General features: G+C 42.5%; 1 pseudogene; it reads right to left on the bottom strand.

The window, feature by feature from the left end:
- Window positions 1-16,335, bottom strand: part of LOC119728042 — a 75,618-nt pseudogene that overhangs the window by 15,370 nt on the left and 43,913 nt on the right.

The raw sequence follows: 16,335 nt of genomic DNA, 5'->3' as shown, positions 1-16,335 counted from the left end.
AAACAAATCTACTGGAATAGACACTATGCAACTTAGACATACAATGCAAGACAAAACGGAGTTAACCAGATTTTGATCAGATAGATACCCATGGTATTTCAAGAAGAAACTGGCCATGAAGAATTACAACAATTCACAACATGGAGAATATAAGTAAGTAAGTCTTTGGGTTTGGGTTCCGCTTTTTCGACTCACCCTGTACAAATTGAAATTTCCACAAATGCATGAGGATTCAGGATGGTGTGCCAAGTTGAAGGGGTCTGTTTCATTAAATGCCAACACAAAAAGTAAACAAATGTCCTTACACGTGTATACATGTACCACATCACCACACTTCCCCCATCCCCATCCTTACCCCACCCCTACCTTGGATCCCCCACCCACCCCTACTCCAACCAACAACCCCTACTCCAACTCCCCACCCAACCCCTCCCCCACCCACCACAACCCTCCCCCTACCCATTTTCACCCAACCCCTACTCCCATCCCACCCCACCCTATAAAACGAGAAGCACATACACATACACTAGCACGTTTGTTTATGGTGTAAATCAAGGATTTTTTATTGTTCCTCTTCCCTTTTCCTTTGTTTATACTGTAAGTTTTTTGCAACAGCTCTCATTGGTTTTGTACACGATTTCTAATCGAGGTCGTCCTCGATTCGGTTCCTGTCCTCGATTCATCGATGATGTCAGGAGAAGAAAAATCCTCCGACTGATTCTTTGTCAAAAACCCTGCTTTAGGGATCAAGCGCACACCCCCCGGTTCCCACCGGATGTGACCTGTCTCTACGGTACGTGAATGCAGTTTGCTACGGCGTCTAGACGTAGTCACTTCTAACAGAAAGGCAACCCTAATGGACAGTTGCAACAATCGGTTCAAATGGGGGTCTCGTTAAGTTTGATAAAACACTGAAGAGATCCCATGTCGGTAATAACCTACGCATCGGGGGGCGTGAAACAAACATTCCCCTGAGGACTTGGCTGAGAGCTTGGTTATTTGATACTGAAGAACCATCCGTAAAGCCACCATGAATAGCTGCTATGGCTGAACGATAATTCTTAATCGTGGCAGTAGTAAGGCTACCTTCAAAAAGGTATACCAGGAAGTCTGCAACCTCCCCTACAGAAGTATCAGAGGGATGCAGAGATCGGCTTCTACACCATCTGTAAAAATGGCGTAGTCTACTGTCATAAATTTTCCTGGTCGATGCTCGTCTGCTGCCGGCTGCAATGGCTGCAGCTCGTTGAGAAAGGCCTGCCAGGGATACACATTTCTGAAGGTTTACAATCCGTTCCTCTGTAGGACGAGCCAATCTTTTCTTGAGGTCGAGTGATGCTCCAAGAAAGAATGGGAACTGGGACGGAAGTTGGTGGGACTTCTCGGTGTTGATGATAAACCCGAGATCCGACGCAAGACGCCATGTCCGGTTGAGTGCCGCTGACGTGGCCGTCTGAGATGGACCCACGATGATCCAGTTGTCGAGGTACATGAAAATCATCACCCCTTATTTTCGTAGTGCGGCCCCGACTGTCTTCACTAACCGCGTGAAGACTCGGGGTGAGGTTGAGAGGTGGGGGGGGGGGGTGCTCAAGACGCCCGGAAGCCGCAGCCGGATTGCGGCCATTGCTGTCCGGAGAACATGCGAGTCTGCGTGGCACGCACACCGGAATTGTTATCGGTGCGGCCACGAAAACCACCACGACTAGATTTCAGTGGTTTGCGTCGAGGGATAACAAACAACGTTTTGGCTTTATTCTGTTGTCCTTTGGTCGCTGGGGCTGGAGGCTTCTTGAAGTTGATCTTTTCAGTAGCCTTCAGATGCTTGGCTTCATCTCTCATATGTTCCTCGAATTTCCCAGCAAAGAGATCTTTACCCGACAAAGGGAGGGTTTCAAGTCTCTTGCGAGCACCCCGCGATGGGAGGAAAAGTGCGTCAAGCACGTTACCCCGGCGGGCGGAGGTTGCCAAGGCCGACACGCATGCGAACTGGTCAAGCACGGTGCGAAGGCCATGGTTAAGGCAATGAAGGGCCGCAGTCAGCATGTCCGCTGGAATCGGCGATTCGTCCTCATAGCCTAAGGCTAAATACTCCATGAGGAGAAGCAAGAATGAAGTTGAACGCAAGCCAAAACGGGAAGCTGAGTCTATCTTCTTCAAAGTGTCTTCAAGCTTGCCCCTCGTCTTGTCCACAAAGGGCCGGCTGGAAGACGAATTCCCCTCATCGGCCGCCAGCTTATCTTTTGCTGCGTCGGGGAGGGAAGGCGTGGTGAAAAATTTGGCAAAATCTTCCTGCGGGAAACAATAGTAATCCTGTTCCCGTCTAAGGAATGGACGCCATTTGTTGACATAATGTTGTCGATGTGTTTCACACATACTTGATCCAACGGAAGATTGGGGAACACTTTGTCACTGTTAGATGTGGAGCCCGTCCGACGCTTGAATGATTTATGATCGGTCGGAGCGGGCTCATCGGCAAAGGGTAATTTAAGTACCCGTATCATGTCTCTCTGTACTAAACGAAGTTCCGTTTCAGTGATGGACAGCCGGTGTAATTGGTCTGGTTCTTCGTCATCATCGGATGAATCAGCCGATTGTGAGGGCCGAGTAGACTCTGGTGAACGAGAGCCGTTTGGAGGGGTAAATTGTACAGAACCACGCAGTGGTGGCTGTGCAACTCCCTCAGAGACAACAGACATCGATGGGTGAATACTCAACACAGGCGGGGATCCCGGCGCAAGGCTAACTGTGTGCGGTAGGTCCCGTTGTCCCTGGTCCATCCAACCGCGGCCCACGGCCGACGCACATGAGGCATTCGCTGCGGGCCGACCTCCGATGTACAATCAACCACGCGTGGTATATCTCGTTGTGCTTGGGCCACCCAACCGTGACCAATGAACAATGACTGTGAAGCATTCACTGCAGGCGGGGACTCCGGAGCAAGGCTAACCGTGTGCGGTATGTCCCGTTGTTCACGGGCCACCCAACCGTGACCGGTGACTGAAGATTGTGAGGCGAGACCAACAACCGATGGTTGTGGGGCGTAGCTCGCCGCTTCAGGGGGGCCACCAATAGGCCCGCCTGGCGGCCTGCAGACATAGCCGATAGCGTAGCTGAAATAGACTGAAATGCCTGCAGGAAATTAGACCTCGAAATCGAGTCCTCACGTCGGGAGCGTTTGCCCCGGTGGGACCGGTCAGAGGAGCCGTCAGAATCCGAAGAAGAACAGCGTGATCGGCGATCAGCTTTCTTCTTCTTGCTCTTCTTCTTTGAAGAACGCCCTGGAGTGTCTGACGACAAGTCAGAAGACACCTTGGGCACCGGGACCCCCGAACAATGGAAAAAGTCCGATGACGAGAATGGTCCCTCAGAGCAAGATAGACCGGGGGCCGTCGGGCCGGGATATCCCCGGGCGACCGGCTCCACGTCGCTTATAACCTGCCCGGCCGACAGCGCTTCAGGCCCCGTGGGCTGAGTGAGCGCTGGTCGGTTTGATAGCCCGTGCAACAGCCCGTCCTGGCAACCAGTGGTACTCGGCACTGTGTCAGGAGGGCACGGGTGACTAGAGCCCACTGGAGCATGGCGGCTAGTCCCCTCGGGCTGCCCAGCGTTCGGGGAAGAGCCGGGGGCTATAGCGGCGCTCGTACCCGAGCCACGCTTGCCCTGTCGGCCCTTTTTAGGCTTCACTTCGGTACAGGAAGTATGTTTTGGAGGAACCTTGCCGGAGTGTGCCTTCTGTTTGGGTGTCCTGCCTGAATTGACCGAAGGAGACCGAGGTCCTGGTCAGCGGAACTGCCAATGCCCCAAGCCAGCAGTGGCTGAGGGTGCTGGACGAGGGACTTCGGCTGTGGTAACGACGGAGCGATACCAGCAGAGAACTCGGTCCGTCCCGTGGGACGGTTCTCCCCAAACGCTTCATAATAATGAACTTATCACTCAATAAGACGAAACTATACTCTATATAGAGGGCACGTGTTGTGGGTTCGAGCCCCACTGTGGCCATGCGTGTTGTGCTTTTGAGTAAGGCACTTTACCTCAAGTACTCCTCTCAACCCAGGTGTTAAATGGGTACCGGCATTATTCAATGCTGGGAAGGTAACAGACTCGGTGTGGAGGTGGTGTGGCGATCCCCCCACAGCAGCATACGAGTCTGGCCCAATCGCTAACGAAAGAGAGATGGGCACTCTGTTCCTGTGAACACAGGTTCATCCCCTTTACCTTTACCTTTACTATACTCTACTACACTTTCTCTAATCAAATACTTCTCTTAAAAAGCACAAAATGGTATCAAAATACAATGAAAATACGGAGCGTATTTTTATACGTCATACCCCACCTGCCGCTAAGAGAAAAGAGGACGCTCAAGAGGCACGCTTGCCGCGGGGTATTATGGGTAGGGCGCCAGAGGGCGCTATTGTATATAACTCTTAGCGTAAAATACCTGCCGGTAGGGGGAATATGCATAAGTAGTATTGCTCTACAGGTAAGTAGAGTGAAGTGGACCAAGGATTTTGTGTTCCTCTTCCCTTTTCCTTTGTTTGTACATTTAACTTTTTCACAACAGCTCTCATTGGTTTTGTACACGTTTTCTAATCAAGGTCGTCCTCGATTTGGTTCTTGTCCTCGATACACCGATGATGTTGCACATGTGTCCTCGATTTACACCATAAACAAACGCTTACATACCTATTGTGGAAATTCCGTTGTTTTCGTGTAGAAAAACCCGGCGAAAATAACGGAGAAAAACATTGTTTTACTCACACTGTTAACACTCAAACCAAATCTTTTTTTATCATGATTTCCTTGAGTGTTCACCTTCATTATGCGACAGATAACCCTAACCCCAAAATTCTCTCTAAACCTGTTTCCAGAGAGGGGGAAGCCTTGCGTGGACGTGGGCAAGTCCACATAAACAGCAAAAAATATTTTGTCTGTCCTTTGCCGTCCAGGTCATAGTGCTTGTCACAGTATTGATTTTGGCCTCTTTCATAGAGGCAATGTTTCCTTGTAGTTGCCTCTTTATGAAATATTCAGTACATTTTGATACAATTTATACTTACAATTTATGAGACAGCAAGCTAAGTGTAAAGTACTATTTGGATCAAAAGAGAAACTTGGCAACAGTTGTGTCATATTAAACCAATACATCATTTGTCCATGGGGAAAACTTGGTGAAAGAAATAGTAACAGACCTTTTGCACATCAGCCATCTAAGAGGACAAATGCCTTTGTTTTGCTGTTATGCATGAATTAACCTTTTATGCATTCATTGTACTGAAATAAATAACAAAAGATATCCTCCAAGATGGCTGTTCCGCATACGATCTATACATAGAAACATCATCTTACCTGGTTTATTTGCACACAGTAATGTCACATTCATGGTATGAGCATAGTCTGAAGCATACCACACTCTGAGTTCTGCATGGGGTGCCACAGGCTGTAAAAGTCACATATAAAACAATTTGTTTACAACCTAGCGGGGGCATTTTGGGTTTACCTTGTATTTCGTACTATACTGAACATCAACTACTTTCAACTTTAACATTTACTTTGTACACAGAGGTAGCACATGCTTTTGAATGGTAGTAAGTCCTTTTCAAGTGTCTTTAAAAAGTCACTTTTTTAAAGAAATATTGTTCAACAATCATGTAGTTCTTTTTCACATACATGAATCATTACCCTTCAACCCAAAGCAATACCAAAACTTTCTTAAATTAAAGGCATATAGGATCATTTGTACAGGATAAGGATGCACTTTGTTTGCTTCAAATACCACTGAAATCTCCAATCTCCACCTTGTATGAAAGCCCATCAATAAATCAAACAAACATTCAAGCATTTTGCATCTAAGTTTCACAAGGATCAGTGCTGATGTTTTGAAATTAGAAGTGCCTTTTTAATGAAATATACATGACCAGGCAGAACTGTTTGGAAATTTCTGAATACTCAATTGAGTTTTGTGGATGATGGACATTATACAGCCGTGTGGTTGCAAAGCGCTGTGATTTAGTTTACTAAAAAGAGCGTTCTTAAATGCCGATTATTATTATTATTATTATTAAAGGGCAATTTCTAAAAAAATTGAATGAAACCACATGTTCACGTCGGTGGGCGAAATCTTTGAAAATTAATTTCTCCCGTTTGGAAGACCGTATCTTCATGCAACTTTCAGGGTTAATTTCCCTTATAATGATCCAAGTAAGTGCTAAAAATCGTTGTGATATGTTCATTACTTTTCGTTGAAATTGGAAAAAAAGGCCTGGCTACGTGTATTTTTAAAAGTTGTAACACTGGTGTTTGCAATATCTGTCAATCTTATGGTGTGCAGTAAAAATTTGCAGAAAGCCTTCTTCACAAGTTATTAATTAATAAATATCACCCTTTTTGCCGGTTTCCATTGGACAATACTGAGACCCACGCCAAGTCACGCCGAGTGACGCTAATGAATATGCTAATATGTGATCGTCCATTGTTTTGCCAGGCCGAAATCGGTCAACTATAGCGCCTACAGTGCTATAGAATCTTTGCTGAAAACCATGCGCGTGGTGTGGTCGGCAAAAAATCCTCATCAAAATTTTCCATGGAGATAGTTCAAGGTGTAACACTAGCATTAACAACAACAGATTAAGCTGAAATTCGGAATATACTAAGATGATAGAAGTGTTCAACTGCTCTTGAAATAACAACTTTATGAAATTCCTAGGAATTGAAATAAATACATAGATTTGGGGACATTTTCAAACAATCTCTTCCCAACTTAAAGGTCAGCTTTACCAGTAACCAGTATTCAGGTTTCGGCATCGATGACAGTGATTTTTTCACTGACATGAAGTTTAGAATTTCTTCTTCCGTTATAATTTAACATTTCAATCATACTGAGCATATTTTCTGAGAAACAAAACGTTTAAAAGGCCATGTTTTGGGGGTTCAAGAATTTCACTGCTCTGTTATAGCGTCTAAGTACGTAATCGGATTAACTTTGCTTATCAAGGGGCCACGCTTCGCCTTCGCAACCATATGGCTGTATAGGAACCTGAAAACTCCTCATGATGGGTATAAAAGTGTGTGGGAAAATGTCCATTAATGATGCTGATAATGATGCTGAAATTAAGTGGAATGCTTGTAGAAATTAGGCTTGTGGAATAACTTCTCGGTGATTTATTATTGGACAAATTTTTTATTTATAACCTGGACAAATCCTCGTCAGACTCTGATGAAGAAAAACGGTGTCTACTGGTAGATCATCATGATTTCTTTGACTTTTTAGCCGAGTGGGCTCGAGATCTATTTGGTTTAGGATATATATAGTATTGGAAGATCCGTCCCCAGGAAATAATGCCGTACGTGGGATACAGTGGAATTATAGCGGGCCAGGAAACCGTCCTTGATAGGTGCTGAAACTAGCTCCGTGGATATATCGGATGATAATTTACTGGCTGCTTCAAACTTTGCCTGTGACATATAAAAGTTCATTTCGACACTCCAAATGAATATGAAGATTGCATGTATGAGTATAAAGGTAAAAAGTTACCCTTTTTGTCAAGTAAAAATAACAGCTAATAAAATCAAAAATTTAAATGTTGTATTTTTAGCATGATAATGTCAGATACATTAAGCTTTATTGTTTAATTTGCTATCTGATGAAGTTTATTCAGAAATCGTGTTTGCACTAAGACTGTTCTATTTCGAAGCTCTCTGTGTCGTCACTTTGCAATTGTCAAAGCTACCCTGTGCCTTTTACGGCTTTGTAAGACTTAAGTGGATTTACAGGAATATGACCTTATGCTTCCGTCTAATTGTTTGACCCAAAAACTACTTTTCTGATTTTGTTTTCTTCTAATTCTGGCTTTACAGACTGTGGATAGTGTTACGAAGAAGGTCCAAACTAGCGGGCAGTCTCCAGTCGGACTACTTCGTAACCAACGCAACTCGAGACTATAACTACTCATCATTGGACAAGGAAGGACGAGCTAAAACCACTCAAAATTGCAAGATTAAGATTTTGGTTAATTTTTTAAGCAAAACGGCTACAAGTCTTCCGGGTTTACATTGCACGAACTTGTGATTTTTCTTCAAATGTTCTTGGACACCATGGAAAAGACCTACACATTTTTTCAGGATGATGAGTTCTTGCCGATCAAGAATTTCTAGGACTGCATGCTAGCATTGAAACCCAGGAACAAGATCGAGATATAAACTGTACTGCGAACCTTGTCAAAACATTGTTGCATGTAACATTACTATATACAAACATTCTGTAAAAGAAAAAAAAATGGTACGCGACTTTCGCCTTAACACTGTAAGGAATTGTATAAGAAAATGCATAAAATTCTATTTGAGAAACGGTGTAGCATGCTATATAAGAAACATAAATGGTTCTAAATTTCACGTAATCGTACGAATAATGCATAAAATTCCACTTGAGAAACGGTGTAGGACTTATGAGAAAATTCTGTGCGAAAAAAAAATGGTTCTTGACTTACGTATTAAGCATTGTACGAAATATATAAGAAATATCATTGACAAAAGGTGTAGTAAAGTTGCAACTGTGCAAAACTATAATTGTGTAATTTTTGGTGTTTCTTTATTTCCTGCTCCATTATTTTGTAGGAATGGAGTGATGGAGGCATTATTACCCTCCAAAAGAATGGAGAGGTATCGCCTCCAACGCTCCATTCGTGCAAAATAATGGAGCGCTAGGACAATAGGGTGACATCACGGGTGGAGTTTAATTCGCCCGGGCGGATTACTTATTCGGCCGGGCGAATTACTATGTCGCCCGGGCGGATTACTATTTCGCCCGGACGGATTACTAATTTGCCCGGGCGAATTAGTAGTCTGCCCGGCCGGGAGAATTAGTAATCTGCCCTGGCGAATTAGTAGTCTGCCCGGGTGAATTAGTAATCCGCCCGGGCGGAATAGTAATCAGCCCGGTCAGCCCGGGCGGAATAGTAATCCGCCCGGGCGAAATAGTTATCCGCCCGGGCGAAATAGTAATCCGCCCGGGTGAAGTAGTGGGCCTAAAAAATATTTTCGGTCATGTCCTAAATACGCTTCCGTACTAATATGTTATAGATTGGAGCATAGCGTTCTTTCACCTTACAGAAAACACCATATTGATAAGAAGAAAAGAAAAGGGCAAACAGATCCTCGAAACATACGCTTACGAAACTACTGAATGGAAAAAACTAACAATTTCAAATGTCCGGTGCTGCGAATTTGTCGACCATCTCCAACAATGCACAGGGAAAAATGAACTCTCTGTGGCAAACTCTTGGTGGCGCACTGCATTGTGAATCGCCCGTATCCTACCACAAGGTTTTTACCACTAAAACTGATAATTCGAATTTTGCGTCTTCCATGCGGTTTAAACAACACAATCCAGATTCCGGAAGGTCAATTTATCATCAGACTTGCGTGCAAAATGTGCCGCTAGTGCACTCCCACGAAAAACTAAAAACAATACATTCACTCTTACCTATTAAGGGGCAGAACAAACAGGGGGTACTAGCGAACAGAACCAACGTAGGTGTATAGGATTTTACGTCTTTCAGGCGGTACAAACAACACATTCAGGAAGCTGGTCTTTTGAAGCTTAACCAGATAGCTATGAATTTCGCCCCACTGGCCACGTTGTAGACCATTACACCAAGCGAGAACATAATCAGTTGCGTCTTAATGACTTTGTCTTTTGATTGGCTACGGGTGCATTCGTTTAGCTTACAGTAAGTAAAACTTTCAGGAGCCTGTTCGATTATCCATCATGCGATCCTCGTGTTTGCTCCGGTGTCACGGTACACCACTTCCCCAGTTCGCAAGCAGGTCTCTGGTTGCTGCCCGGGTGTGTTTGACGTAAGCAGACGGTTTCGTTGATAGGAAGACTAAATGAGATTTGAAGTTGTTGCAGTAGCACCATGTGGCAAAATCTCTTCTGTGAGTATGTGTGGTTCTGAAAAGAACCGGAGGGTACTCAACGTTTTGGACAATATATTCTGCCTGTCGTCAGGAGTCTGAGGGATTCCAACAGTGAAGTGGGGTTATATGGTGCCTTGAAGCGATGAAGCATGATAGAAAGACTAAAGATGGCAAAAACTTGAATGCAAAGTGAGTATAGTGGAGAGATTTATGACACAAATATTGCCAGTTATTAATGGTGCTGCATTGGATTCAGTAATAATGAATAATTCAGAGCATGTACTCCGATGTCAGCGATTATTGATCTCGTTACAGTGATAAAACTAAATATGTGCAAGTGAAGCAGACTTTAAAGTTGCGCCCCCAAAAAACTTTGACCTTAACTTTCAAGAGTGCCTAAGCAAATACACCACAGTGTCAATAGCCTCATCTCGTGGCTTCCCGGGTGTAACCCCGGTGTATACACAGGAAGCTAAGCGAACGCACCATAGCCTCTAATAATTTGATATCTTTCCATTTGTCGGGGGGGGGGGGGGGGTCGTCCCACTAGCCGAAGGGAAATAATGTCTCCGACATTTCACAAAGAAACTACTGTGCCTGTTTTACAAAGATCAAAAGCACTATACAAATTATATACAAGGAAAAAGCACACTAGGCAGGCTAGGCATAGGCCTATTATTTAGATTTACCACATTTTTTTATTGACAATTTACAGTAAATGAATGTTTGTTCAGAATTGACAAGAAGTACATTACATTCATAACCATTTCACACCTCGCTTTAATCTGTAAGAGAATGCCAAGATAGAGCTTTCACATGCTCTTTTAATAGCAAACACTTTTGCTTGCTGAAAGGTTGTTGTCACATGCATGGTGTCAGCCAACTTGGCTACGGCTTCACTCGTGCCCATCGCCCTCTTCCCATACACCCGTTTGTTATTTCAGCCACTAGCCAAGTCATTCAGACCCAGGGCCTTATTTGTCTCTACAATTAGCGGGTACCAGGTTGTCTTCTTCCTGTAAGATGAATTTAATTAATACAATGTAACTTTCTTTTCTTTCCATGAAGTTGGGGAACATTTTGTGACATTTGGACATAATGCATTATTAAAAGGGTTTGCTTCAGAGTAACCAGAATGCTATTATTATCAATATTTATTTGAAGTCCTCAGAATGTTTCTGAGCAGTAGGATGGTATTTACCATTATATTTATAATTTATAAATACGTAAGACAGTTTACCCATTCCTATTGGTCGAGAGCCTGTCATGTGGCCAGTCTTAAACGGATGATAAAGACATGGCTAGCTGGTCTTAAACACTTTTAAAGTGTCACATGAAATTTGGACTCCTAAAAATCCAGTGCCTCTTACCGTTTTATTGGTTGAACGTTCACAATCCTCACGTAGGCATGCGCAATACTACCGGTGAGTCAGAATTTTATAGTCCTAAATTCACAACGCAACGCCCCAGGTGCATTGTGTGCGACATCGCGCAGTACGCGCAAGCCAATCTTCATAAAGGGAGTTGTTTTATCTTCATAAAGGGAGTTGTTTTACAGCTTACTCGCTAGCTGGACACTCCATTATTTAGCTAGAGGGGTGTTTCAAAACACATGAAGTAAACTTGTTGAACAATATCGTAGTTATTTGACCGAAAAGTTTTGATTTTTTTGACCGAAAAGGTATTTATGAATGGGAATAAATATGTGCTTGGTCGACTCGGTATTAATCACTCTGTTTAAGACCTCTTGGAGTCTGGGTGCTGATAATTACCCTCGCCTTTGGCTCGGGCAGAGATGAAACTGGCATAAGGCGAAAAAAATCGGAAAATAGGCCAAACAAAAATACGTGACCGAAATCTGGGCCACGCTACAGTTACATGCACGTGCATGTACCATACACTTCATACCCAATTTCTGGACACCGACTCCTTCTTTATTTTGATTCCAACAAAATTTTACCCGGGAGGGGAGGGGTGGGGGAAACAATTGATAGGCACATTATGGTCTTTCTCTTCCAACAAATGCCAGTGAAATGTTTCGCTAATGCTCTCTTCGCTATTCTCGAGATAATCATCACGATTTTTAACCCTAACAGTCCTGAATCCTCCAATTTTAATACGATTTTGCATACCCCCTAGGTTAAAGCATTGCATTTTGTACAACTAAATCTGAAACCTCCGAAAATCGCACAACATAATGATTTTATCCACTGGATCATTCACAAGGCTACCCGTTCCCGACCGGCCATGTGCTAGCGGATGGTACGGTGCGGTAGGTACGCTGGTACCATTGCATATCATCTTCACACGCACGTGCGACACAGTTATTTTTCCATGTCACCTGTCAATGTTTAACCTTTTGTCCAGCCGGAGAAGGCTCCGATCAGTGTTATGGCCTGTGTTTCTACTGATGAAACACTCCAATAACGACTGGTGAAAGAGATTAAAACTACGTTTGCGATGATTTTAACGTGCCATTTCCATCAACTTTTCATTGACTTTTCTTCGAAATTATGATTGAAATAAAATGACATTTTGTGAAAAAAATCGTTACAAAATCAAATTTTGTGGGACACATTGTAAGAAAATCAAAAATTTCGTTGGAAAATTCATAAAAAGTCGGATTCCGATGAAAATCAGAAAAGTTTCATCTCTGCACTCTAAACTTGCAGTTTAGGCATATTAATTCAAGTCTTAGTGCTATTTTAAGAAATCCGCTAGCTGATGGAAAGTGTCAAACTTTTTAAAATGTTACATTAAACTTCCGAAATTTAGAATGGTCTGTACTGTTCTCAACTAATTACTTGGGGTAATGGGGGGGGGGGGGGATTTGAGCCAAAAATGTTAAAATATTTACCAAACTATTTACCAAACATGGTGGTGTTCATGTAGCAATGTTAACCTGTTTTTCTTAAGACATCATGCCGAATAACATCTAAATGCTCTGAAACTTTCTTTAATCCCTAACAGAACTAAACCCATCAAACCCCAACGGCATGTTTTGTCGGAATCTGTTAGGATGGGTACAGTACCCCTAAACTGACAGTCTTTTACATTGGGTTGGCACAACTCCAGAATCAAAATCAGAAATATGTGCGTGCAGTTTCCCATATGGTGTTGGAATTTGCCAGGATGGGTATGGTTCCTGGTAAATCATGCTAGGGAGTTAGGGTTAAAACCGTTACTATCAAAATCAACAATAAACAAGTACACTAAGTGACCCTGTATACCTTATCTTAAACTGTGTTAAAATCTTACAAGCATATCCCAACTTCACGGAAAGACCCAAATATTAACAACAGATCCAAGAAAGTAAAAATAATAAAAAATAATAATAATAAATAAATAAAAAAAGTAATATTCTAAAAATTGGAAATTTGATTTTGCTTCACTATATTCACTTACTTTACAAGTAGCGAAGTAGATGTCCTCGTTAAACTGATAGGCAACCAAGTTCTGTTCATCAAATGTAGTTGCTAACCGTACAAACATCATCCAGCTACATGCATTTTCATTGCTGAGATCTAATGTTGACACTTCTATACCATTTCTGAACACCTGAATAATGACAAAAAAAAAATATCCCCTTTTAGATTTGTAATGTTTCTTTTCTGAAGGAAAAAACACACAGCAATTTGTTTTGTATAATTTACAAAAAGGCATGTATGGTACATCAGTCAATCTTTTTCTAATTACCTGTGCCTGGGAGGTTATACCTTGGTCTGTTGGTTGGTTTGTCTGTTAACACGACAACTTAAAAAGTTATGTACGTAATTGTATGAGAATTGTTTTAGGGGTGGTCCTTGGTACAAGTGCAAATCAATCAGATTTTGGAAGTGATCTTGATCTGGGTCTGGATCTACTTCTGGCACCCCGTGTGCTAGACCTGTGAACGTGGCTATATACATACATGTAGCCACGGATCGCTTCCAATGTGTTTGACACCTTCCACTTACATTCCTGAATGTAACGAGCACTAATGTGTTCAGTACTTGCATAAAATTTTATATCTCGAACTTCCAGTGACACAGGATGTCATTCCAAAGAAATTGTCAGGGTCTCGACTCGAGACCAGCAATATGCAGCATTTATTGCTCATAGTATCAATTACATCGCGTTTGTTGTTTTCATTCAGTATCGTTGGTTATCATAACCAACCTTATTTACTTTTTCGTCTCGTTATGTAGTTACATGCATGAGAATGGGTGCTGATAAAAAAAACCAAGGAAAATATTTTGTAACCAAATAAAGCGTGGTGCGAATGGAGCGTCCAATGGCCGGGGGTCAACCCCTGAAGCTCCTGGGTTTTAGCATATTTGAAACCTGTGGAGAAGAGTTTGTGAGATCAATTTCATGCAATTTCAATGAATACTACAGTAAAAGCAGCTACATGTACCAGATTAAGAAATCAAAGTAATCATCTGAATAATTTCATACATTTCATTTTTTTCTCAAACAACATTGCAAAAACAAAGCAAACCTGACCTGTCTTCTTGTATCAGCTCTCGGGTTTTTAGTTCACATTATTTCATCTGAACTACAACCAAAGAGTTACATGCTATTAACAGTTCGAAATTTAATGAGCTTTGGATGGGAATACAACACTACTCACACCATGCTTCTGCAGGAGTATAAAGCTAATGAAAGCAGTCGGCCGACCATGTGTCCATCTTCTGATTTCGTTAGTAAAGTTTTGTCGCACTATGACCAATTCCACTTGTTTTTTTTATTGATTTGTCGATCCACTTTGGATTGGCAGTTCCGCACTCAACGAACTGATGGAATTTGATATAATATAGAGTATTTACTTGACTTTATTCATAACTTAGATGTTTACACCTTACATATTGGTTGTGGCAGATCATCCAACTGTTGGCACAACATTCTCCAGTGATGGAACAGTGGCTTGAAGAGAAACGTCTGCGACCTTACCACACAACATACATTGAGTCCAACCTCCAAGAATGAATTCATTGATCTTTTGGGCATAGATGTCCACTCCCAGATTAGTGAGGATGTGAGTGCGGCCGTACTTTTCTCTCTTTTTTTGGAACCCCTGATACTTCCAATGGCAGTTGCTGTTCGCTTTGTTGACGCCAAAGGAAATGTGAAATAAAGTCTCTTGAAAGTCAGAGAAACCAAGGGAAAGACTGGTGAGGGTCAGGCAAAAGATATCCATTAGAAGGGAATGGTCTGGATACCGAGAAGTTGGCTTTCCAGTCATATGATTTTGCATCCAATATTGTCAAGTTGCAGAAATGGTGTCCAAGCCATAAACAAAGATAGGCATGTTCCATATGTACCTTGCCAGGCACACAGGACCAACACTGATGTTGAGCATGCTTGCAACAGCAGTCTCATTATGCAGGAGATGTTTAATGTGATCCAGGAGTTGTAGGTGTTCTTCTCGGGTAGCACAAAGTGGAATGCTGTACTTAGCAAATATCTAGAAGAAGTCAAAAATGCCCTGAAGCTCCGAAATCTTTCCTAGACATGGTGGACAGCAAGAGCGGAGTATATCACACGTCTTCTATGTCACAAGGTTAAAAAAGAATTGGGTCGGTCGGTCGGTCGGCACGACATTTTATTTAAAAAAAAAAAAATTCTGGAGCCAATACATGTGAAGCAAGATACACGACGGTAAATTTCATTTTTTTTTTATGAATCTTATACAATTATTGTGTCACTGTAAAGAGGAGTACACAACAAAATCAATGGTGTTTGCATTCCAAGTTGATCAAAATGGCCAACTTAGGAGTTTCAATTCTGTAAGACTGACATTATCATTTTCACATAATTTATAAATCTCAATATTCAATACTAACAGAATAATTGATATCAAAGGAATCCCCATTTAATAAACAATAACTTGATTTTTGAGTCAGGTCTATACCACTCATAACAACAAAGTTGCGATTTTTTTCCCCTGACCTTCATTCTGTCCAGACGCGCGAAGAAAACACCGCGATGCGGCAAGACAATGCCACACAGCCCACCGTTCATTACTTGTTTGGCATGGTTAAAGTATAGTTCTGATCCCTCTCCACATCTGCACAACGCAGCAACAGGGATAATGTGTGCGCACATTACCACGTGTCAAGCAAGTCTGGCAACGGCCGATCCCGCTCCACACAATGCAACAACACACAACATGCGTGCACACGTTATAACTGTTACTGCGTGCCAGACTTCATGTAAGTCTGGCAATGGACCAATGCCATCCGCGTACAATAATACATGCGGTAGTAGACTATCAGTCAGGTTGCAACTCTCGCGACCGTTGTCACAATAAGCGAGTGACCTAGATGCCCTTTGGGATTTAAATTTGAAAAACGTCTGGTACACTGACTTGCTCAGAATGCTTGGCACATTTTTACTTTGCTATGCTACCTTGTGTGAAGTACACATGGTTGAATT

Source organism: Patiria miniata, unplaced genomic scaffold (assembly GCF_015706575.1).
Source record: "Patiria miniata isolate m_02_andy unplaced genomic scaffold, ASM1570657v1 HiC_scaffold_20, whole genome shotgun sequence".
Taxonomy (NCBI): Eukaryota; Metazoa; Echinodermata; class Asteroidea; order Valvatida; family Asterinidae; genus Patiria; species Patiria miniata.
This window is presented reverse-complemented; position numbering and strand designations above follow the sequence as displayed.